This window comes from Mesocricetus auratus, unplaced genomic scaffold (genome assembly GCF_017639785.1).
Source record: "Mesocricetus auratus isolate SY011 unplaced genomic scaffold, BCM_Maur_2.0 Super-Scaffold_100015, whole genome shotgun sequence".
In the NCBI taxonomy this organism is placed as follows: Eukaryota; Metazoa; Chordata; class Mammalia; order Rodentia; family Cricetidae; genus Mesocricetus; species Mesocricetus auratus.
In genome coordinates, this window is record NW_024429198.1 from 75,661 (window position 1) to 99,479 (window position 23,819).

The window sequence follows — 23,819 nt, forward strand, 5'->3', positions numbered from 1 at the left end:
AAAAAAAACCAAACCAAACAAACAAAACCAAAAAGTAGTATTAAGCTTTGGGATAGACTGTAGGATCATTTTCATCTTTGAATCACCAGTTGAGCATTTCCTAGATTATATATCAGGTTGAAGAAAAGTCTAAGCATTTGCATAAATGGTAATGTGTCTTCTCATTGGTTACAGTCTCTCACAAAAACATATGAAAGAATTTGTCACAAGGGAGAAAGGAGAATAATTAAGAAGAGCATTAATGAAATAGGCAGCAAATAATGAGGGATGATGAAGCACGGGAAGGAGGCTACAGAGAAGAGAGGCCTCAGTGCCAGACCTGAAGCGGAAGTGAGGACACAGTCTCCAGTCAGAGGAGGAAGGTGAGCTGTGCCCAGAGAGCAGTGCTTGGTGGTCTTGGTGGCCCTCAGCAAAGTAATATCACTGCTAGCCACAACCCCAAGCCACAAAACACCAGACCCGGTTTCTCCCCAGTCTTCTCTTTCAACCTCCCGCCTGTGCCTTGCAGGGCAGAGCTAATTAGGAGTGCAAAGTAAAGAAACCTCTTGGGACACAGGTTTGGGGAAGGGTAGAAGGATGGGGAAGAGACCTGGAGGGGTACATGCAGATGTGGTGGGCATTCTGCAGGATGCCGGCAGATTCAAAATGAGCTAATCACAGCCCTTTAACAAAAGCACAAAGTCAGCAAGTAGGACAGTGTGACAGTTATAGCTTGGCTTCTAGTCAGACGGCACTAATGGTGAAGATCAAACAGCAGTTCAGAAACAGTCTAGAAATGAGACCCTTACATGTAATATGGCTTTTATGTACTAGGAGGCTAGAAACCACAAACCTAAAGGTTTGTAACACCAGTATTGTTTCTTCCCATGATAGGGCCCAGTCAGGGAAATGCCAACCCTGTCCCTAAAGTTATCCAGCAACACTGTCTCCTGTGGCATATATTATCACCAGCACTAAAGAGATCCTACTATATAGCAGCAACCGAGAAAGGGATCCTCCCCTTCACCACCCCTCCCCGCCCCGTGGGCCACATGAAACAGAGTCCTGTCGTCTCAAATGCTGCAAAACTACTGACACTAAAACAGGACAAACCGTAAAACAAAACGTAGCACCTAGCACTTGCTAGTGAAATCTAAGTCGTGGATTTATGTGTTTGGCAACTGAGTAAACGTCACATGGTTCTCTGTGTGTGTATGTGTGTGTGTGTGTGTGTGTATGTCTGTGTCTGTGTATATGTGTATGTGTATGTGTGTATATATGTATGTGTGTCTGTGTATGTGTGTCTGTGTGTATGTGAGTGTGTGTGTATGTGTGTGTGCATATGTGTATATGTATGTGTGTGTCTGTGTATATGTGTGTGTGTGTGTGTGTCTGTGTGTATGTGAGTGTGTGTGTATGCGTGTATGTGTATGTGTGTGTCTGTGTATATGTGTGTGTGTATGTGCGTATATATGTATGTGTCTGTGTATGTGTGTCTGTGTGTATGTGTGTGTATGTGAGTGTGTGTGTATGTGTGTATGTGTCTGTGTGTGTCTGTGTATATGTGTGTGTGTATGTGTGTGTCTGTGTCTGTGTGTGTGTATGTGTATGTGTGTGTGTGTGTGTACTCATGTTTATGTATTTGATTTTAAAGGCTGTAAACAGGACTGGGGCTACAGAGCTCAGTGAAAGAGCCCTTGGCTGCCAAAAAGCAAACCCTGAAGCCACGGAAACACAGTTGAATAGGGAGTGAGGGCTGTCTGTAACCACTTTCACAGGATCTTCACACATCTCACCGAGTCTCTGCTACTATTCGAGTTTGTGGACATGGGTGTCCAGGTAAGAGTGGCTCTTGTCATTTTGGTACTGGAAACACGTTGGACTTGGAAAACCCATTCACTCTGACACAGCCCAGGTCTTCGTCTTTTAGAGCAGAAAAGAAATTTCATTCTAAATTTTGTAGTTCCATTTCTACTTGAAACTCCATGTGGAGAGTGAAGAATTGATGTAAATTCCTAGTTGAAGGAAAGAAAGTGTGAAAAGAACGTTTTGTTTTATTTTTTTGTAAATAAGATTTTTGACATTCAAAAATGCCAGAGAGAAAGCCTGATACATAACCGGAAGGAGCTGTGTACATAGCTCAATAGTGGAGCATTTGTGAGACCCTGGGCTTGATTCTACCATGAGAAAAATAAAAAATAAAACAACCAAAACAAAAAACTGAACCTAAACAAAAAACTTCTACACAAGTTCAAGGTTCTGACTTGCACTTTCTGAAAATTAGAAAACCATTACCATCGTACCGAGAAGAGAAAGAAAGGTTAACTGGTTTTCTCTAAGGAATCAGTTCTTCAAACTAAAGGGTTTGTCTGAACGAAGGCCAGTGAGTACTCAGGAAGAGCTAGGAGGATCCACAGGACATTGGATTTGATGATATTGGATTCCCCTGCAGAGCAAAGCCTGCCAGAGATGGCGTTTCTAAGTTCCTTTAAAGGGTAAGCAAGACAAAAGGATGGGCCAGGCATGGTGCAGACCTGTACTGAGGCAGGAGGATAATGAACATCAGTCTGTCTTTAAAAAGGACCAGGAAAGTGCACTGAACAGGCTGTCCCCATTCGCCTTTGTTTCCAGAAGCTTCTGAGTTGCTGTTTGAAAATGGTACCCTTTAAGTGTGTGCTGTAAACAGTGGCCCGCACTCATGCTGTTTAACAAGAGCAAGCAGCAGGTCTCTAAGGACCTGAGGACAGGATAGTCACTGCACAGGGGTCAAGGGTCAGTGAATGAAGCTTTTGTTTCTGGCAGCAGTGTGCTTTATAAAGGGTCGCTTATCGCGACAACTGGGGGCCTGACTAGGAAGAGATCGCCCTGTACTCTGGAGACTATTTCAAAACCCCAGCTGCAGCTTCTCTTCCGGGACTTCTTTGCCAGGAACCAGAGTCAGCAGGTTGATTGATGCCTTAAGCCTTGCTGACGATTCCTCCAGACTGTGGAAACGATACTTCTAAAAACTGGGATTTTCTTTTTATGTTTGAGAGGGCTTTTTAAATTTAAAATTGCGTTTATTTTGTTTAATTTTTCGTCCTCATTTTTATTAGTTCTTTGAGATCTTCTCATGACCATTTTTGATCCTATCCACCCCTCCGCCAACCCCTCCCTTCCCTAACCATCCGAGTTTGTGTCCCTTTTACACAAAAAGAATTATTTGTTGGTGGTCTAAAGTGTAAGTCTTATTAATGGAGACAGTGAATGGAAGAAAGCATTTGGGAACTAAATGCTAAAACACAGTGTCCTTTTGGTCCTCTTATGAATTAACTTATTTAGTTACTGAAAGTTGTAAAGGAGCCAAAAGAGACTTGGCTGGGCCTGCCGGGGAGGAGAGACGGCAAGGAGCCACTGCCCATGGGGACAGGCAGGTGGGAAGAAAGCAGGAAGAGACAGGCCTAGCAGGAGGAGGTGCAGGCTCCATTATTCAACCAGTGAGCCGGTTTCCTTCCTGGCTGCACAGGTCTCTCTGACCTCTACAGCCAGTAGAGTGATGGTCTGTGGGAAGCAAGAAGGCAGTTTGGTTTAACATGAAACTTTGGGACGCTGACCCTGAATAGTGTAGTTTAGGCATATTTAAGTACAGAACAACTTAGTGAAAACTTAGTCTGGTGATAATTAACTCAATCTTATGTGCACCACAAAGCACACAGGAATCTCTCTGGGGAACAGCAAGCGAGTAAAGATTGAGAGTGACTACATCAAAATCTTTGTAAAGTACATATGACACTTCCTATAAAGATAGACTGACTGAGGAAACAAGGATCTGCGGGAGGGCCTGGTGTGGTCTCCGGTCACACAGATAACACAAAGGTCACCAGGCTAAAATGCCTGTCCAGCTGCTCCCAGCCTTCTGGATGGACAACAGGTACAACATTCCTTCCCTTGAAGAATAACCTCTCGTGATGACACTCCAGGTTCGCCTAAGTATCTGTGAGCACAAGGGTCTCTGCACCACACAATTAAAGTTTATCTCCTCTCTGTAGTTGGCAAACACACCACTATTAAGTGTCACCCTTGGCTCCCTGCTCCATCAACTACTGATTTTCAAGTTTCCATTGTACTGTTCTTCAATTTGTTGACTGGGGTCTTGTGAATGAGACTGACAAATGACAGATGAGTAAAACAGACAACAGTATTAACATGTATGCTGTGTACTCACATGGGGTATTTGGTGATTTGGAGGGATGGTTAGAGCCTGAACTCACACAGAATCTCTGAGAAAGCAATGATCTTGTAGAGAAATGAGGAAACAAAGGAGAAGGACCTTGGAAGGAACCCTATGTGGATGACCAAGGGAAATCTAAGACCAGTTAGCTATGTCCGCTATGAATATTCTTCTGTCTCTTTCTTTGAGTTGATAAGGTCTAGAGTTGTCCTGAGCCTTTGAAAAAAAACTAAAATAAAACTGAAAAAAAAAAGGCTTGCTACTCTTCCTGTCAGAGATGGGGAAGGGGGAGGTAAAAGGATTTTACTTATGTCTGCTTCTTTAAAATCTGCTTCATCCTACAACAATCAATACGTGAAAGTGGCAGGCTTTGGGATGGAGCTTTCTCTTACTTCCTCTGAAAGGGAAAATTGCATAACTTTCTGGTCCTCTTCCAGGTAAAAAGCAAGCACTAACAGTCCTCAGGCAGGCCGAGGACACTGGAGGAATTCATTCGAAACATTTAGAACCGGTCTAGCAAACAGCAAGTGCTCAGTAAATGCAATCAAACTTCCTACTTAGGAAGTCCTTTGGCTTTCCCCAATGGAGGTGAGGTAGGGCCAGGATTTGATGGCCTCCCTGAGGGAAGCCATAGATGTAAGTAGTTATTTACTAGTATACTCCTCCTTTTAGAAATCCCTGGGGATTGTTCAGTTTAGTGGCCACAGATAATTAGAAGACATAGAGATTAAGATCAAATATCACTCATTAGTTGCTTTTGCAGGTAAAGATTCTTGCCTCCAGACCCGATGACCTGAGTTTGAGCTCCAGGATCCACAAGGCAGAACGAGAGACCGACTCGTAAGTTGTCTTCTGACTTCCACACTCACACAATGCCAGGTGAGCTCCACACACGAACACACACACATACATACACACAAAATAAATAATAAGCTATAATAAAAAAGGAGAACCACATGCTAGGGAAGGCTGGCTTCTTGTGAAGGTGGTGGCTCTGAGTCTGTAGGTCTACAGAGGGCCATGTTGAAAGGAAAATCGAAATGTAAGCATCGCTGAAGACCTTTTCTAACTGGAGCTGGGAGGCCATTCAGTGGGCGGGAATTACGGATGATCTTAGCTCCTACCTAGAAATATGAATATTTATCACTTTCTTGAATAATCAGAACTACTGGCTTTGAAGGCTTGAGGTGTATCTAGAGTTTATCAGTTTTGTCTTATGGACACTTCCGTTCTTTTTATGTGAAGCACTTGTTCAAAACTCTCAACCATTCCCTCCAGAGCTTTGTATGGATACAGTTTCCAACTTTGGGTTGATTAGCCCTGAGAGAGTAAAGAAAAAAAAAGCAATTATCCAGGCCTGGAGAAGAAAAGTGTATAACGAAAAGAAGTGGGCTGAGGTAATGTCTACAGAAGCCCAAGCATCTTGACTTCAGAGAAAGTTCAGTCTGACTTGATGTGGGAAAAACTTTGCTCCTCCCAGAAAAACTGGGGACTTGAGGATAGGGAACCCAAAAAGAGCACTGGGGCTTTGCAGGGAGAACCCTGAGATGGAAAGGGTTAAGGACAGAGGTCATGCTAAGACCTGTCATTATTTCTGCCATCAAAAGCAAATGTTTACAAAAACTCCAGGCAACTTTTATCTGGACACTCCTGGACTTTGAAAACACACTGTTTACATAGAACAGATTGTTGAAAACCACAGCAGGTCTTTGAGGCTGAGCTCCTACATTCGTTCCCAACATCTCAGACTAAAGCTCGGAACAGTTACTCATATCCATTACTAAACTGAAACCAAGTTGTTGTGTGGTCTCCCTGGAAGTTAGGAGAAGTGCACAACCATGTTTCTTAAACATCTTTCATGGGTGTGACAGTGAATTTCTAGTTCAGGAGTAAAACTGAAAGACGTGTGTTAAGGCCAGAGTTGGTGGCATATACCTGTAATCCCAGTATTGAGGCAGGAGGATCATTTGAGATCAGATTGGGCTACATAGCAGGACACTGTCTCTACCATCCATCCAACTAAGCAACCAAGTAACCATGCAACCAACCATAAACCAACCATAAAGTACCTATGAAAGTCTCTCATGAAGTAAGTGTGTTTATATACATATCTTTAGAAGGGGAAAATCACCTTCTTTTTCTTTGAAGAGGGTGGTGTTGGGAGGTTTTTGTTGTTGTTCTGAATTATGTGAGTATGTGCATGTCTTCGTGGGTTTGTGCTCTAGACTGAAGTGTCAGAAGGGGCCACAGAGGTCATCTGATGTCCTGGAGCTGGGTTTACAGGTGGTTGTGAACCACTAGGAAGTGAACTCTGGTCCTGCAGAACCATCTCTCCAGCTCCTTGTTTTTGTTTTCCCCAAGATCTTACTATTCAGACCTAGCCTGGCTCAGGCTTGTGGTCCTTCTGCTGAGGTTATTGGCAGGCACAAGCATGCACAAGCATGCCCGACTAGAAAATCATCCTTGGTGAATGAGATCACTCTGGTGATTCTGATCAGGGGATCAGATTTGTTTTTCATGAAGAGGACCTCCTCCTTGTTGTAAAGAGTTCTGGAGAAAGATAGAACAATTGCCCATAGACAGCTGGGCCTTCCTACTAAGAAAGGAAAGGCATTTCTCCAAACCTGTTCCTTGGGCAGTAACTTGAGAAACCTGTTTCAGTGGTTCTCAACCTGTGAGTCCCAGCCTCTTTGTTGGTCACGTATTAGATGTCCTCACGTAGGATATACACATCCAATCCTAATTTGTACTTACATTACAATTTATAACAGTGGCAGCAACATATAGTTATCAAGTAGCAACAACATAATTTTACAGTCACAGCATTAGGAAGGTTGAAAACCACTGTCAGGCTGAAAGAAAGTCTGTTGACAGAAAAGGACAGACAGCATGGCCTTCAAAGAGACCATACTGGGCACTGGTTCCTCCTTCTCATAAGATGCACTCACAGAGTATGGACATGATGTACATATGAAGATCAGAAGGATTTAATAAAAGGAAGATGACACCATGCTTCTACTCAGACTAGCGGTTTTGAGTGGGGTGGGATGGATCGATTCTTAATACACAGTAGGGCAATAGGGGATTTGCAGCTGCAGTGAAGGAGTTAATTAAATCAGGGACACAACTTTTGGCAGCATTTTCAGCTCGGTCTGACTGGCCATGTGATTGTGATACATAATTCATTAGTTGGACAATGAGATCTATTCACTAATCCAAGCTAGCTTTGAGTGTGACAGAAGTTGAACTCGGCTCACAGCAGCACTGACTGTGAGGAGAAAGACAATTCATTTAAATCAGCGTTCCCAAAACCTGCTAACAGTTCTAAGGAGAAATTCTCCACAGATGTCTACCATTGACTTAAACCGCTTTTATTATAATGACAGTCTTTCTCCTCCCCTCCTTGTGACTGCGTTTATTGGAATTACTCTATTTTTGTAAGTCTACACTTTATCAAACGCAGAAAATCTCAGTCACTATTTCCTCAGATATTTTTCTTTCTGCTCCCCTCTCAGTTAACCCAATAATTCATGTAATTAGACAGACTGGGACTTCTTGGAAAACTTATTGACTCTGATTTTTTTCACTCCCCAGCCCCCCCTGCCACCACTCAGGGCTCACTACTCCATGCATTTTCATTCCTAGCATCTTCACTGTTTTCTGTATTTTTCCCGTATTTTAGCTTTTTTTTTTTGTTTTTGTTTTTCGAGACAGGGTTTCTCTGTGGCTTTGGAGGCTGTCCTGGAACTAGCTATTGTAGACCAGGCTGGTCTCGCACTCACAGAGATCTGCCTGCCTCTGCCTCCCGAGTGCTTCTCCAACAGAGAGTAAAACTGTTCCCTGATAATCTATATGGGTAGAACCAGCCACGAAGAGCTACTTCTAAAACCTCTCAAAAGATGACAAGAGCCAATCTCTCCCAGAATCCTCAAGAAATCTCTTGTTCAGGTTCATGGACTCTAATGGCCAAGTGTTCACCATTAGTCTCTCTCTCTTTTTTTTTTTTGCAAGGAATTCCGTTTGTGAGTTTCCGGGATGCTTGAGCAGGAGGAGGAATTAGCTTCTCTCAAAGTCAGCTTCTCAACCTCAGTGCTAGTAGCACTGTGTTTTTGATGCAGTGGGTTCCCTGATGATTGCACACTTAGCATCATCCTTGTTCACCGCTCGGAGCTTGCTAGAGCCACCTCTGTCCCAATTGTGAGAGTTGATATTGTCAGATGTCCTGGCGTGGGACAAGATAGCTCTTGGGTAAAGAGCAACTGTCCTAAATTGTCCCTATGAGGAGGTGGGAATACTCAGTGACATATAGAAATGCAAGAAAAAGAGAGGCAACAATTGTAATTGTTCTTTGTAGTCATCAGTTATAGTAATTCGTAGCAAGGGGGATGTACAAACAAGTAATTTAGAAATGTTGTTTGATATTGTATAATCAATGATTAGGTACGAGGATAAGTAAGCTGTAGACAACTAGCAGCATCCACTTAGGTACGTATATAACAACACAGTGCAGAGTTAAAACCCTGCCACATGTGGCACAGAATATACTATTATGCATATAATCATTAGAATCATATCGGTTCATATTTTATTTATCCTGCTTTCATTCATTCATTCATCCATTGGTTTATACAGGGTCCTACTCTGCAGCCGAGGCTGGGATTGAACCTATTATCCTCTTTTCTCTGCCTCCCAAGTGTTTGTGTTACATGAATCACCATGCCACAAGATTTTGAAGACAAGCTGAGAGTGGGGGCATGTAACTTTTGTTGTAGCACTTGATCTTCAGAGACAGGTGAACCTCTGTGAATTCAAGGATAGCCTGGTCTACATAATGAATTGTACTTCAGCTAGGGGTCCATACTGAGACTCTGTCTCAAAGAAGAATTTAAAAATTATTTATTCATGTATTTGATGTATATGGGTGTTTTGTCTGCATGTCTTCACACCAGAAGAGAACACCAGATCCCATGAGACTACAGTTACAGTTGTGAGTATCCATGTGGATGCTGGGAATTGAACTTAGAACTTTAGAAACCAGCAGCCAGTGCTCTTAACTGCTGAGCTAGTCCCTTCAGCCCCAGAAAAAAAGATATTTAAGTTGAGTATTACATAGCATCTGCAACTGGGCCCTGTTTGTTTTTTGGTATGATGAGGTTAAATGACACTTGATAAATCTGTGGAAAAATAAAAGACTATTTTTGAGACCTCTATTATTTTGTGGCGTGTCACACTGTGCTGAACAGAATTGCTGCTATTATCCCAAGTACCAATACAAGGACCAATAAGAACACTGTTAAGATGACCTGTGGTCCATTTCAGTTGAGTCAGGCTCACTGGGGATAAATAAAGTGTTAAAGTGCTTTTCATTCAAGGGAGATACCACTAAGGCCCATCTGTTGTTTCCCTTATGAGCATGTATCTTCTAAATAAAGTGACTAGATGCAGAACCCTGAGTTTCCAAAAGTACTTTTCAAATAATTACCTTGCTGAGTGCAGAAATCTTTGTGACTCAGTTGTGATTGTCATCTTCCTGCCACTGTGGCTAACTACCTGCCTTAAGGATAAAGGATTTATTTTGGCTTGAGGTTTCAGAAGTTTCCATCTGTGGGTAGCTGGCTCTGTAGTGAGGTGGAAGATCAAAGCGGAGGAACATTTCATACCCCATTTGATGAAAGGGGGGTGTATAGGAGGGAGAGAATGTAGTTTACAAGAGCTCACCTCCAAGGATCTCCTCCACTTCCTAAGTACATGTTACTCTAAATAATGCTTCAAATAACAAATCCATCACTGGATTAATCAACCTTCTATGATCCATTTGCTTCCCCTAAACCCCGTATCTGAATCTTGCCACAGTGGGACCCAAGCTTTCACACATGGGAACTTTTCATATTAAAATGGTAATAGTGGTAACATTGTTTCCCCTTCAGAATTGTGAAAATGGAATCTCAAAGCTTTAAACAACTTAATCATGGCCACATAGGTAATTGGAAGGGCTGGCATTTGTTCGTAGGTCTGAGTACTCTCACTCTGAGTTTCCTTTGCCTCCCCAGTTTAATTTGCTCTTTAGCAGACAGTTCATGGAACATGAGGAAGGAGGCATTTGCTTCTTGCCCACCTGCTCTGGGTCTCTAGAATTTCCAGTGCACTATACTACCAGATAGCCATTTGTCCACACCTTGTCCTGTGGTGGTAGCATGCCTTCTCCCCAGACAGTCCTCATTTGGGATGATCTTATTTAGACAGCTTATTTCTAGAATTGTGTGTAGTTTACAAAAAAAACATTCTTTTAATCCCCTTGGGCCACATAAATCCTGCCTTGGACACAGATAGTTGCTTCATTATAGTCTGTAGGATTCCCAAGTGCAAGGAAAAGGCTTTGGTACTTGACAGTGGTCATTGAACCAAAAGGAATGAAATTACCCAGCAATGAAGTATTTCTGACCACGCCTTAAACTTTCTTAAAAAGAACCTGCATTTAAGAAGATCCATGAATGAATCATACATACTGAAAGTGTGAGAAACAATGTATTAGATCCAAGAATCCTCTGTGTCTTCTAGAAGTACTCCTTAGTGGCTGTTTAGCTCACAGCAGCTGACCTGGGCAAGTCTGATAATTCATATGGGCTGTGCCTAACCGTGTCAGCAGTGTTATGGCTGTTGCTCAGCAGCTAAGGCTGCTGTCCACAGACAAGGTCCACTTTAAACTGTTTACAATGTGAAGTCATAAAACGGTGCTTATCTGTTAGATTACTCTTCCAGAAACATGGCTGCACCAACAGGTACAAGCTGGCTAACAGTGTCACATAGGGACATGTCTCTAGTGCCAAATGCATTACACTAATGCTAGTCCACATGGAATAAATCATGGTGTCTCAACATCTGGCCCATGTAGGGTTTTTCACAGGCTCCACACTCTGTTCTGTGGCATCTCAGGAATGCAGGCACTGTCTTAATAGAATGATAGTAATGATGGGTCCACAATTAGCTTCCAGATTTGCAGTGTATAAATTTTAAATGAAGGAAATACGATTTCTCTAGGCCACAATTTTTGTAAATGAAAGGATTAGATATAAGGACTTTGAGTATAAGTTCATTAAATCAGAGAAACATGTCGTTGTCACCAGACGGGGTTGGATCAATCATCTTTATGACAGCTGTAAAAGCAGGCTGAGATCATGCGGGCACACTGGACATCAGTCTATGAAAATTTCCTAACTTGGCCATGACAGTGATAAATACCAAGCAGCAAGGACCTGGGGAGGACTTGGAGGGACTGTTTAGACTGCTCTTCGAGGAGAAGCTAAGTGATAGCCACATATTAGGCCACAGTGATTGCAAATGGCTGCTGTGAGCTTGACTCACGAGCTCAAGGTTCAACAGCCTCTGGGACACATTTACAGAAACAGAAAACAACATCGCATCCATTTGCACTTCTGGAGGGAGGCACCCTCCCAAGGTAAACCCAGCTTTATCAGTTTGGCTTCTTTGTACTGAAGGCTAAGTAATTACAGCTTATAGGATTGAATAAAACCTTTCATCATACACATTCTTTGTTCCAAAAAAGTTAATTCTGAGATTTTTGTATTGTTTTGTTTTTCAAGACAGGGGTTCTCTGTATTGTTTTGGAGGCTGTCCTGGAACTCGCTCTGTAGACCAGGCTGGCCTTGAACTCACAGAGATCTGCCTGCCTCTGCCTCCTGAGTGCTGGGATTAAAGGCGAGCGCCACCAATGCCTGGCTAATTCTAAGATATTTTTAAAATACAGAAAATAATAACTAGATATGCAGCTATTGGCTAGTAAATATTAACATTTGGCCATTTAAAAAAGATTGTTTTTCTTTGTAGGAATTTGTTACAGCCACAGTTAAAGTCAGACCTGTGCCTATATCTTCTTGAAAACCAAGATTTTCTAGGGTATGTGTGTATGTGAACACTGCTAGGTTCTCTTAGACATTTTCAGTGAACCTCTTCATCCTTCTCTGTGACTATGTTTTCTGTGAAGCTCTGGAATTTCCTTGATTATGTTTGCTTTATTCAATTTGCAAATTGCTTTGTGTTTAACTGAGAAGTCTGATGTTCAGATTGTCTGCCATTTTATTGCATTTCTATCTTCCATAGTTTCTTATGTTTTTTCCCCTTTTTACTTCAGAGCTTAACAAATTTATATGCAAATAAAGTTTTGTTGAAACATGAATAGAGCTCATTAAATTATGTGTAGTGTATAGCAGCGTTCATCATATCATGACAGAGTGTAGTCCATAAAGACAGAAATATTTGCTATTTACCTTTTATAGAAAAATATTGTCAATTTGTTTTGATGGATTCAAGTATTCCTTGTTTTTCTCCTGTTAGAAATAGAGGTTGTAATTTTGTTCCTGTAATAGTTAACCTTACATTAAGAATAATTCTGGCTGGGCAGTGGTGGCGCACGCCTTTAATCCCAGCACTCGGGAGGCAGAGGCAGGCGGATCTCCGTGAGTTCCAGGCCAGGCTGGACTGACAGCCTCCAAAACAATACAGAGAAACCCTGTCTCCTAAAACCAAAAAAAAAAAAAAAAAAAAAAAAAAAAAGAATAATTCTGAGTCAAAACAAGTATATTTACTTTTTAAAGAGAGAATGAATTTGTTACATTTATTTACTTATTTGCTTGAGTGTTATTGGTTTGTGTTGTGTGTGTTGCACAATTATGCACTCACTCAGTCACATGACCACTACCTAGCCTGGGCAGCACTGCAGAGCTGGCCCTATTGGCAGGAGTACAGGTGAACCACTGAGCATGGGAATCTGGCCCTGCCTCTCATTTACCATGTGGTGGTGTGGGTAGTGGAGAGATACTTCCTCCCACTCCTCACTGCCTGTGGTGGCTGGGAGAGCTGTCCCTGGATCATAAGAGCAGAAGAGCTGTCCCTGCCCCTTACCACCTGCGGTACTTGGGAGAGTGGCCCTTGGGCAAGGCAGTAGAGCTGGCCCTGATAGTCCAGGTGTCTCGCAGAGCTGACCCTGAGGACATGAAAGCAGGAGAACTGGCCCCATCTCTTCATTCTTTGCTTATTGCTTCAAGGGAGTAATTAGCCAGGGACAATGCTGGAGGGTCCCCCTGGTGGTGAGGGCAAGAGAGAGCTGGTGGGCTGACCAACCCTGCAACTACCCAGGTGCAGAACCATGATTATGAGTTGGCCCCCCCCAACATCCGCCCCATCTGTGATCTATGGGAGCATGTGAAGGGGCTGGTCCTGCAGACCCAAAACTTCAGGATCTCCATGACACAGAGCAACAGGACATCCAAGATGAATACCACTGAGGCCCAGCATCGATAGCATAGCAGAAACCAGAGACTTTGAGTCAGACCAACGACTCTTTGCAATGAATACTTGCAAGTAAAGACATATGCACAAAGGGTTTACAGTGTGACTTACTGTGTCACAGTACAGCCTCCATGACAAGAGTTTTCATTTTTTTCTCTTAAATTTTATTATTATTTTTGGGGGAGGGCTGCAAGGGCAGAGGATGGATACAAAGGGATGGGGAAATGAGTGGGATTGAGATGCACCGTGTGACAGACACGAAGAATAAATAAAAGGTAAGCTAAAAAAAGAAATGGAGTGGGGGCAGAAAGGAGAAAAAGGGAATTCTACCACAGTCTGCAATTTTGTAGTCAAATCATTTTTCTTTTCTTTTCTCTAAGCACAGGGTCTCATGTAGCCCAGGCTGGTATTGAACTCACTATACAGCTAAAGAGGACCTTGAACTCCTGATACTTCTACCTCCACTTCACAAGTGCTGGGATCACAGATGTGTGGCACACTTGATCTAGAGTCAACTTTCTGTCATCTTTCACAAGTTCAGCTATCAGTGTGACACTATAGTAAAAACCTTACAATTGGCAGTTACTGACGACTTTAATCATGATGCAGAATATAAGATGTGCTTCATAAATATTCATTATATCGTGGAAGAATTACAGAATAAAAAAGATGGATACCAAAAGGTGGATTGCCTTTCTAATAAACCTAGTCAGTAAAAGTGATTTGGACCAGCTTTATCTATACTAACCTGTATCATTCAGCTCTTAGGATGTTGTAAGAGTTACTGTAAGATATAATGCCTAACGTTTAAGTGCTTTCCTTCACATTATTAATACATTTCTGGAGTTCATTTTCTGCACACCAAGGTGCCTGAGAGCATCTTGGTTTGCATTGCTTTGTCTCCAGCACTCTCAACCCTGGGACAGACTTTCATTGCTAAGCACAGCTAACCTAGCTCTCCACTGATACTGTTAGATTACCGATCCTTAGCTTTTGCATGAAAAGTTACACAGATCGTATTTTTCCCTTAAGTTAAATACCGTTTCAAGATACAGCCTTAAAAATGAGTAAGTAAAGACTAGATTATCTTTTAAGTAACTAGCAAACAGCATGTTTTACTGGTTTTTCCTGGAGACTCCAAAGTGCAGAATTTGAGCATAACTTCCTGTTTTTCAGAAGCATGTGATGTTGGTCTGCAAACATGAGCAAGTCTGAGACTATTTATTTATTTATTGCACAATTGAAAACCCATAGCCTGGTGGATGTTAATATTTTCTGGAAGTGACAACAGACTTTGGAAAAGATAACACTTATAAAGAGTCCACAGTTATCCACAGTGCAGGAGCTTAACTCTTTGCAACAGAAAGGACTTGGGTGAAGAGCCTATGCTGGTAATAATAGCTTGGGAGTGGCAAATCTGACTTTGACACTGCTTCTAGAGTCTGGGAGGGTATGGGTACTCTAAACTCTCGCAGGGCCTCCAGTTCCTGCAGCTAACCTGGGTTTTGTTCCCAGCACATGTGATGCACAAGAGTCTGTAACTCCAGTCCCAGAGGACCTGATTCCTTCTTCTGGCCTCTGTGGTCAATGCATGTAAGTGTTGCACAGACCCAAATGCAGACATTGATATACATAGAGAAATATACTGTCCCCAAATCAAAACATCATATTAGACAAAACAAAATGCACATGATATATGCAGCAAAATGGAATATAAACATTATGTTTAAATCGATCTGTGCCACATAGGAGCCGATGTGTCACAGCAAATTCCTCTTTTGGGCTTTGCTTTGTCCTCGTTCCAATGAAGCTCAGTGCTCTGGCTATGCACTGTGCAGTAGAAACTGGGATCATTATGGCTAACCCCAGTGTGCTGGGAGAGTTTGAGTCTTATGTATGACACCCACAAGTTGAAATTAATAGCAGGACTAGGCTGAGATATCTACTGAAGAATTGGTACCAAGGCTTAGGAAGATCTCCCTTCCTTTCTCTGTCTCTGTCTCTCTGTCTCTCTGTCTCTGTCTCTGTCTCTGTCTCTCTCTCTCTCTTTCTCTCTCTCTCTCTCTCTCTCTCTCTCTCTCTCTCTCTCTCTCTCTCATATACTGGAGTATGAACCCAGGGCCTTGTCCATCCTAAGAAGGACCTCTTCCACTGAGCAGGGTTGACTGGAGCATAGAAAAGATAAAGGTTGATATTTAGAGGAACCTTGTAGAAAACTAAGAACAGCTAGGGCGATTGATTTCAGAGAAAGATGTGGAATAGAACTTCAAAAACAAGCTATCCTGGTGGATTCCCACCATCGTTTGGCAGAGAGTAGCCACTGACATGACTCAACCATGCTCTCAGTGGCTGCTTCCCTTTGTGTCTCATAATTCTTCTCAAAGTCAGTCATCGTCATCACCCTCAAGTCAGATTCCTGGGAAGTTACTGGTTTAGCCAATGATCACCTTATCTCCTTCGTGCTGTCTGCCTCAGGCTGCTGTCAATGCTGTGAAAGTCAGCCTACAAAAATGGTCCTGGGCTTCTGTTTGGTGTTCCCACTATGCCCAGGACTGAGAACAGTGCTTCCCTGTGTCCACACTGCTTATGAAAGTAATATGGCTTATGTGTAAAACATACTTTATTTCAAGGAATCTGGAAATTTGGCACATACCAATCAGAGAGCAGATGTGGCCAGCCCCAAACAAATAAGTTGAATGTCTCCACTGGCAGACATCACAGATGTTAATGCATTCTTGTGTTGTTAGAGAAAGCAGCACACTTGAATATCTCCTTACAAAAGGAAAGAACATAGACTCTTGTGCGTGGATTTATCTAGATTATACCTTTCTTTTCCATTAGGGTCTGACTGTGTGCCTTTGTTTACATCACTGTAGAAGATATTAGCCATGAGTCCTAGTGCGTTAAGGCCTCAGAGTCCTAGAAAGTCTCTTCATATAAGAATGGTCTGAGCATCTTGACACAGGTCACTGTAACCAATGAATCCATCTAATAGTATAGGAGGGATGGAGTAAGAGTCATAACCTTTGTTCTTCTCAGCTTATGGAATGGTCTATAGTAATGGCTCTCAATTCTGACAACAAAAAGAAAATTCTAGAATGCCTTTAAGAATAATTAGAATTATCATCTCTAGAGTCTGGAGAGTGATGTGTTTTAAAGTTTTACAGTGATTCTATAGTACAGAGTGGTGATCAATGGTTCAAATATAGAGACCGATTTTCCTCCATAGAGACTGAGCTGGCAGCTTCCTTCAGGAGTCTGTAGGCATGGAAGGGATCCAGCTAGTACAGTGCACATTTCATAAGCGCAAAGATGAATTTGCATGTTGAAACAAATCATTGGATTGCTTAATTGAGCTTGTAAGCAGTACACTTGGAAGAATGTCATTTTAGGATCTTTATTAGAGTCATATCCACAAATTACTGAAATGTATGTAACCAATTACAGCAATATTTTGCCATTAACTTACTTTTTTGGACATATGAGTGTATTATGAAATAAACAGTCACATCTGTTTCTTTGGGTTTCTTCACAATCTGCAGTGAAAAGATCTCAGACTATAACTGCCCAAGTGCTCCTAGCTTCCTGCAGAATTCTGTCTGGCAGGCGTATTATAGTGCCATGCTCTGCTCATAGTGGATGCCTGGTGGTTATTTAAGTTGACCTGACATGATAACAGAACCACTAGGCGAAAGAACTCAACAGGTTGGAGACCATCATCCTCCCTGCCGTGTGTCTTTCTATACAGCCCAAGCTGCTTCATCAAGTGCCATTAATAACAGTCTCTTTCCCTGTGGAGGAAGCTTTATCCTACACACATCTGGGAGGAATCCAGATGCCTGCTAGAATGCAGGCCTTTTGTATGATAACCTTAGGGTTTGTAATAGCCATCACCAACCCCTAGTTCCACTGCTGCATGACTTCCATTGCTCTTGCGCACTTGGAGGTTAAGTGGGATATAATTGTGCGATCTTAAGACTTCATCTTTCAGCATCCTATTTGCTTTGCCCCCACCCCATGTAATAGATGCTGACTCAAGCTTCCCCCCCTCCAACAAAACTTGCTTAGGGATAGGACCAAAACCCTTTCATTTCATTTCAGACTTAAAATCTCTGATGAGGTTCTGCATTTTAGAAAAGATCAATGAGCAAAACTTCAGAAGGTTGAGGCTGCGTTTTGGAGGTGATGATGGTGCAGAAGCCTTGATGCTGACTTCCTGGTGTCTCCTGTCAGTTTGTCCCATGTAGTCAGCCTGCCTGGGCCTGAGACATTTGGGCTTGAGCTATAGATAGATGGCCCTTAGACATAATGTTCCAGAGGAGCAAACCTCAACTCTGACTCTCCTATTCTGGTCTCCAAAGCATTTCATTTCATAATTTCATGTTTGTCTCCCACATATCAACCAGTGCATCTGGCTGCTATGTTGCAGAGTCAGCAACAGTGGCTCTGTTTTCACTTCACTGCCTGCCTGTGTTTTAAGTTTGAACAAGAGTTTTCAGGCCTGACTCTGCTTTTGGAAGTGTTCCCAAACATAAGAAAGACTCCTAAACTTGCATAAAATTATACACTAAGAAGTTAAAGAAAAAAAAAAAGGTTGTTCAAACTAAACACCACGAGACCAGAAGACATTCTTATGTGTAGGCTACTTTTATTTTTAGGAAGAGAATATAATAGATATCTAAAAGCAAAACCTTGCCAAACATTCTGCAAAACTAATATGCAGAATGACCTCACTGTGGTAAAACACAGGATGCATAAATATACATGGGCTATTCATTGCTTGCTTGCCATGGTCAGATTTTTGCTAAGGGCTATAACTGACAAAAATCCAAAGAGGGACTTCTTCTTCGCCCCCTTCATATCCACATTCTTCACGGTACTGCTCACAAAAAAACAAGTTATACCAAGCTTCATACCCACCACTAAATCAACAGATGAAGATAATTGGCACACAGGTACAGTGGAGGCTAGTTGGAAGAGAATTAACAACAACAACAGCAAAACTATCACAACTCTACAATGAAACCTATTGTTCTCTGTGCTAATTAAAAAATAACCAGCAAAAAGAATGGAAGTGTAGGTAATTATGTTAAACACAATAGACAGACCCATAAAGGCAAATATCACATGGTTCCTCTCTTATCTGAAAGCTACATTTGAAAAGTGTGTGCATAAGAAAGCAAAGTAGAAGGACACTATTTAGAAAGAGGTGGGGGGACCAGAGAGAAGGAAAGGGGGAATAAGGAAGGGTCATGGGAAGGGAGTCGAGCAAATGTATACATCAAGAGGTCATAATGAAAACGACCATACTATACCATGAAGACATGCTAAAAAATAAAAAGAAAACAGTAATTTTTGCATCTGATTTTGTCAGGAATATTGGACTATCATTTCTTTCTTTTAAAAAATGATCATGTTGTCAAACCCATCTTCTAAATATTTAGATTTATATCCATAGTGCCTAACTGTTCTTAGCCTTGCTGAGTGGACAGAAGTTAGTGTAGATATTTATAACTGGTCAAACAGTAAATGAAGTTCCTAAACAAATGCACATATGAGAGACATGAAATAGACTCAGTAGGGTGTGCATTTGTGCATGGATATAAGTATATATAATAATAATTATTATAGAAGAAGTCATGAATTTTAGAGAGAGTTGGAGGAATGGAAGGAAGTGGAGAGGGACTAGGGAGGGGTGGAAATCATGTAAATACAGTGCTCACATATGAATTTATCAAAAATGTCTAAATAATAAAAGAATAAATGACTATGAATGCTCAGCCCTAAATAGAAAATTTTTATTGTTTATTTTTGAGACAGGATCTCATTGCATAGACCTGGCTGACCTAGGACATGAAATGTAGACCAGACTATCCTTGAACTAACTGAGATCTGCCTGTTTCTGCCTTCTGAGTGCTGTGATTAAAGTCGTGTAACACCATACCTGGCTACATAAGACATCTTCATCAAGCATCCCTACCACAACCAAAGCTCAGGGGCCATCTTGGGGAGGAGTGCTGTGAAATGATGTCATCTGGACATGGTTAGTGCATTGGTGATCACAGCAACTGTGGTTGCTGAATAAAGCCTGCACAAGACCAAGTCAACAAAAATTCCAGCAGAGTTAAGAGAATACTCATGAGGTTTTGTCTTATTTACTTTTCTATTGCTGAAATTAGAAACCATTACCAAGGCAACTTAGGTAAGAGGGAGTTTATTTGGGGCTTACAATTTTAGAAGGTTAGAATCCCTGACCTTCGTGATGGGATGTAAGGCCCCAGACAAGCATTATATTACTAGAACAGTAGCTGAGAGTTTACATCTTGAGGCAAAACCACAGGGCAGAGAGGGAGCTAACTGAGATCAGTGTAGGCTTTTGGAACCTCAAAGCCTTCCTTTGGTGTCATACCTCCTCCAACAAGGCCACACCTACTAATCCTCCAACAGTTCCATCAACTAGGGACTAAATATTCAAATATCTGAGCCTTTGGGCCCATTCTCATTCAAACTACCATAGGTCTCACCTGTAACTAAGGAGGTAGTTGCTGGGTGTTGGGGAAGGAGAATCAGTCCACTTGGAGCATTTAAAATTGGTCACTGGTTAGTTCTCTTGCTGTAGGGGCTGTTCCTTCAACCATGCACATATGGAGAGCACTGAATGGACTTAATTGTGTTAAAAAAAAAAGAAAGAAAAATACCAAATAGAAATAAATACAATGTTTTTAGTTTATTAGTGGAGAATTTCATGTGTGTATGAAATGTATGTTGGTCATACTTTTTCTTCCCTCCTACAACTCCTCTAAGATCCCTCCTCCACATCCCCACCCCCAACTTCATGCACTTAAAAAAATAATAAACCACTGAACCTAATTAGTGGTAGAGAGTTCTTAATATCTCCATTTTACAAATGACAAAACCGAGGCCAAGCTTTGTAATTTTGACCAGTCAAATGGGTGATATGTTAGAGAATTCCATAATCATAGACTATGACTCAGTGAACTTCAGTTAATAAACATTAGTTGGTGGAAAGTAATGGGTCTTTGTATTGATGATGTATATATTCTAGGTTTATCTCCAATAAATTTCTTTGATTAATACAATTATTATTCTTTTTAATTTTGCATTGCTGGTGTTGGAAACCAAGTTCTTTTACATGCTAGGAAAATCATTTTTCTCTTCTTTTCTTTCTTCTTTTTTTTTTTTGGCTTACTTTTTGATACAGGGTCTCATAAAGCCAAGATTTGCCTGAAACTTGTTCTTCATCATCCTTCTTCTATCTTCCAAGTGCTAGGTTTATAGGAATATAAGAACGTCACACCAGACCGTTTGGAGGGGAGTTAAGTATATTTACTATTAAAGTGAGATATATAATTTTAGGTGCTTTCATAACAAGCATCACTGACTTGCTGGTTTAACAAAGGCAACTTGACTTTTCAAAGGTCTGGAAACCATGTGCCTGGTTTGACCTGAGGTTTCCATGGCTGTAAAGTGAGGCTCAGAAGATCTGCCTCTTCACAGTGCTGAGAACTTAGTCCAAGTCAAGTGTCACCTGATAGCTTGGACTAGGATCAGATGGATGGCTCCCAGCCTTGGAACGTAGATCTCAGAGAGCATGACTATACTCACTAGTACCTGAAACAATGTGACTGCTTAATAAATTACTTACTTATAAACAAAATTTTAAGAAACACAAGATGGAAGGAGGGATAAGGCTAGTTTTGCTGCTAAGCAACTTACCTTAATGTCTTATATGGATCCAGGTTTCCCGAAGTGTCAGTATTGGGCTGATTGATATTCTCTGAGTGAATTCAAAGTGGCCAACATTCATCTTCCAAGAGTTCAAGTGTGCTAGAGAAGCTGGTTGCAAATCATGTCAACTTCATCTGCTGCAATTTACCAAGTAATTCCAACCTCTCTTGATAGGATTGCAGCCAACATTCAGAGGCAATGTTAGGTAGTTAGTCATTTTGCCACACAGTACTATTATTCTCATTTCATGCATGAGGAACCCTGGACACTGTGGACTAGGTATTTTTGTTCAAGGTCACATGGTTAATAAATACAAAACTTGGATACAAACCCAGGCAATGTGGTTTCCAGAGCCTGAGCGTCTGTGTGCTAGGATTTGAATGGGATAGTGGAGGGAAGGGCACTTTGGGAGAGGTTATGTGTAAGTGAGGGCCTGGGCTCACTTGCTTGCTTCCCTGAGCACAGAGAAGCAGCAGATGGGAAAGGGTTTGGGTTCCTGCTGTCCTCATAGTTAAACCTTTGGGGTTGGAGCCTTGTCAGTCCTGTGACTGAAAAGACAGATAGGCAAGGAACTTTGGTAAGTACTGTGACCTTGTCTGTGAGGCAAAAGCCAGACTAAGGAATGTGTACAGTGTCAGTATGATGGGAAATGCTTGATATGAGCACAGCCAGACCCCAGTACTTGTGGCAAATCAAAAGCTGGAGTTGGGACATTCTTAGAAGTGCCAGCCAAGACCAAGTACATGATGTTCTGGAAGTCAAAGGTATCCAGCAGCCTTGAAGACAGAGGAAAAGGAGGCCAGGGTGGATGGTTTGAGTTCCAACAACTGAGAAACTGCAATAATATACACTGGCGACTTTGCTTATTTTTGTCTTTCCTCTTTGGTGGTAGGGCTCAAACCCAGGATCTTGTGGAAACCAGGCCAGGATTCTACAGCTGAGATTATATCCTTAGGCTTTGATCTCTTTGAAACAGGGTTTTGCTATGTAGCCCAGGCTGATCCTGAACTTGCTGTCCCCCTGAATCCCTACTCCACATCCTAAATGCTGAGATTACAGGTGTGTGCCACCTCACTTGACTTAAGGCCTTATAAGTTTTACGATAGTATCTGTATTGCTTGGTGCCTTTGATACATTATTGACACATTTAGAGGTCATAGTAACCCTAAACTATCAGAGACTAAAGAAATACAGAGGTGTATTTTTCATTGGAGCTTATTAATTTTAAACATTAGCTTAGATTTTGTGATGCCTTATGGTAACAGCAATGAGGTCATAAATGGGAAGAAGGACTGAAAAGAGAGCTGTGTAGAGTGGGTGGCCGTATGAACTTGAGATCACACCCTTCTGTGTTGCTCTTGACTGTGGCGCTTGCCCCCATGAGGTGTTAGATTTGTGTGAGAAGACATTTCTCATGGTGCCAATGGCATCTCTTTAAGACATACTCTTACTTTATCCCAGGACTTTCTGGAGAAGGGAAAACAATATTTACTGGGACACATAGTACCGAAGGGGTTGTTTTTTGTGGCTATCAAACAAAACCACAGCAGATTACTATTTGCCTGCCAAAAAGACAGCTGGCTTCACAAACAACAGCTCTGCCTTCCTTCCTTTCTTACTAGTGGTCATCTTAATATGTAACAGTACTGGGAGAGGGCCAGTGAGGGGTAATAAGAGGCAAATCTGCAAACTTCATTTGAGTGTGGGTTTTACATTCTCTTTCTTCTGAGACAACAACTCATGTATCCCAGGCTGACCTCAAACTTACTCTGTAGGTGAGGATGATCTTGAATTTCTGTACCCCTGTCTTTACCTTCCGAGTGCTGGGATTTCAGGTTTATATCACTAGGCCTCATGTATGCAGTGCTGGGATTTGAGCCCAGGACTTCATGCCAGGGAAGCATTCTGCTAACCGAGTCCCATATCCTTTCCCTCTTTCCCTTCCCCCTCCCTCCCTCCCTCCCTCCCTCCCTCCCTCCCTCCCTCCCTCCCTTTTTCCCTCTCTCCCTCCTTCTCTCCCTTTCTTCTTTCCTGTATTTTTTTTTGTATTTGTGTGTGCTGAGGATCAAATCTAGAGCCTCTATGTGCTAGGTAAGCACTCTGCCACTGAATTATATTCCTGGCCTGCATTTGTGTTTTTACTAACATTATATTCCTGGCCTGCATTTGTGTTTTTACTAACAGGATGCTTCATGCTACCAGTATTGTATTAATATTAAATTGTAGCAGGAAGTCATCTGAAAATTAAGAGAAATAGGAAGGATCACACTTCTATCTGACATTTTAATGGCACAAAAACCAAAATTCTTCTTGCACTCAATCATATTGCTAATCAGCCAAAATGTGAAGTATGCAATCTTCATTAAGTCAATATATCAAACAACAAAGAAAAAAAACATACAGAGAAAGCATTTCATACAAACAATCCATGTAATAATTAGAAAAGATGGATTGATTAATAGGAAGATGACCAAAGCATAGAACTGGCATCTCAGAAAGGAAGTAATAAAGGCAGTTAATAATATGGGCAGAAATGTGTACCCCAAGTGGGTATGTTGATATACTAACCCTTCAT

The 23,819-nt window shown here is 41.7% G+C and overlaps 1 long non-coding RNA gene across 1 annotated transcript; it reads left to right on the forward strand.

The window, feature by feature from the left end:
• The first annotated feature begins 4,653 nt into the window (after positions 1 to 4,653).
• LOC110339363 lies at positions 4,654 to 9,399 on the forward strand. The gene is made up of 3 exons (XR_002381481.2): positions 4,654 to 4,825; positions 4,953 to 5,068; positions 8,822 to 9,399. It is a non-coding gene; the product is annotated as an uncharacterized LOC110339363 (long non-coding RNA).
• The last annotated feature ends 14,420 nt before the right edge of the window (positions 9,400 to 23,819 follow it).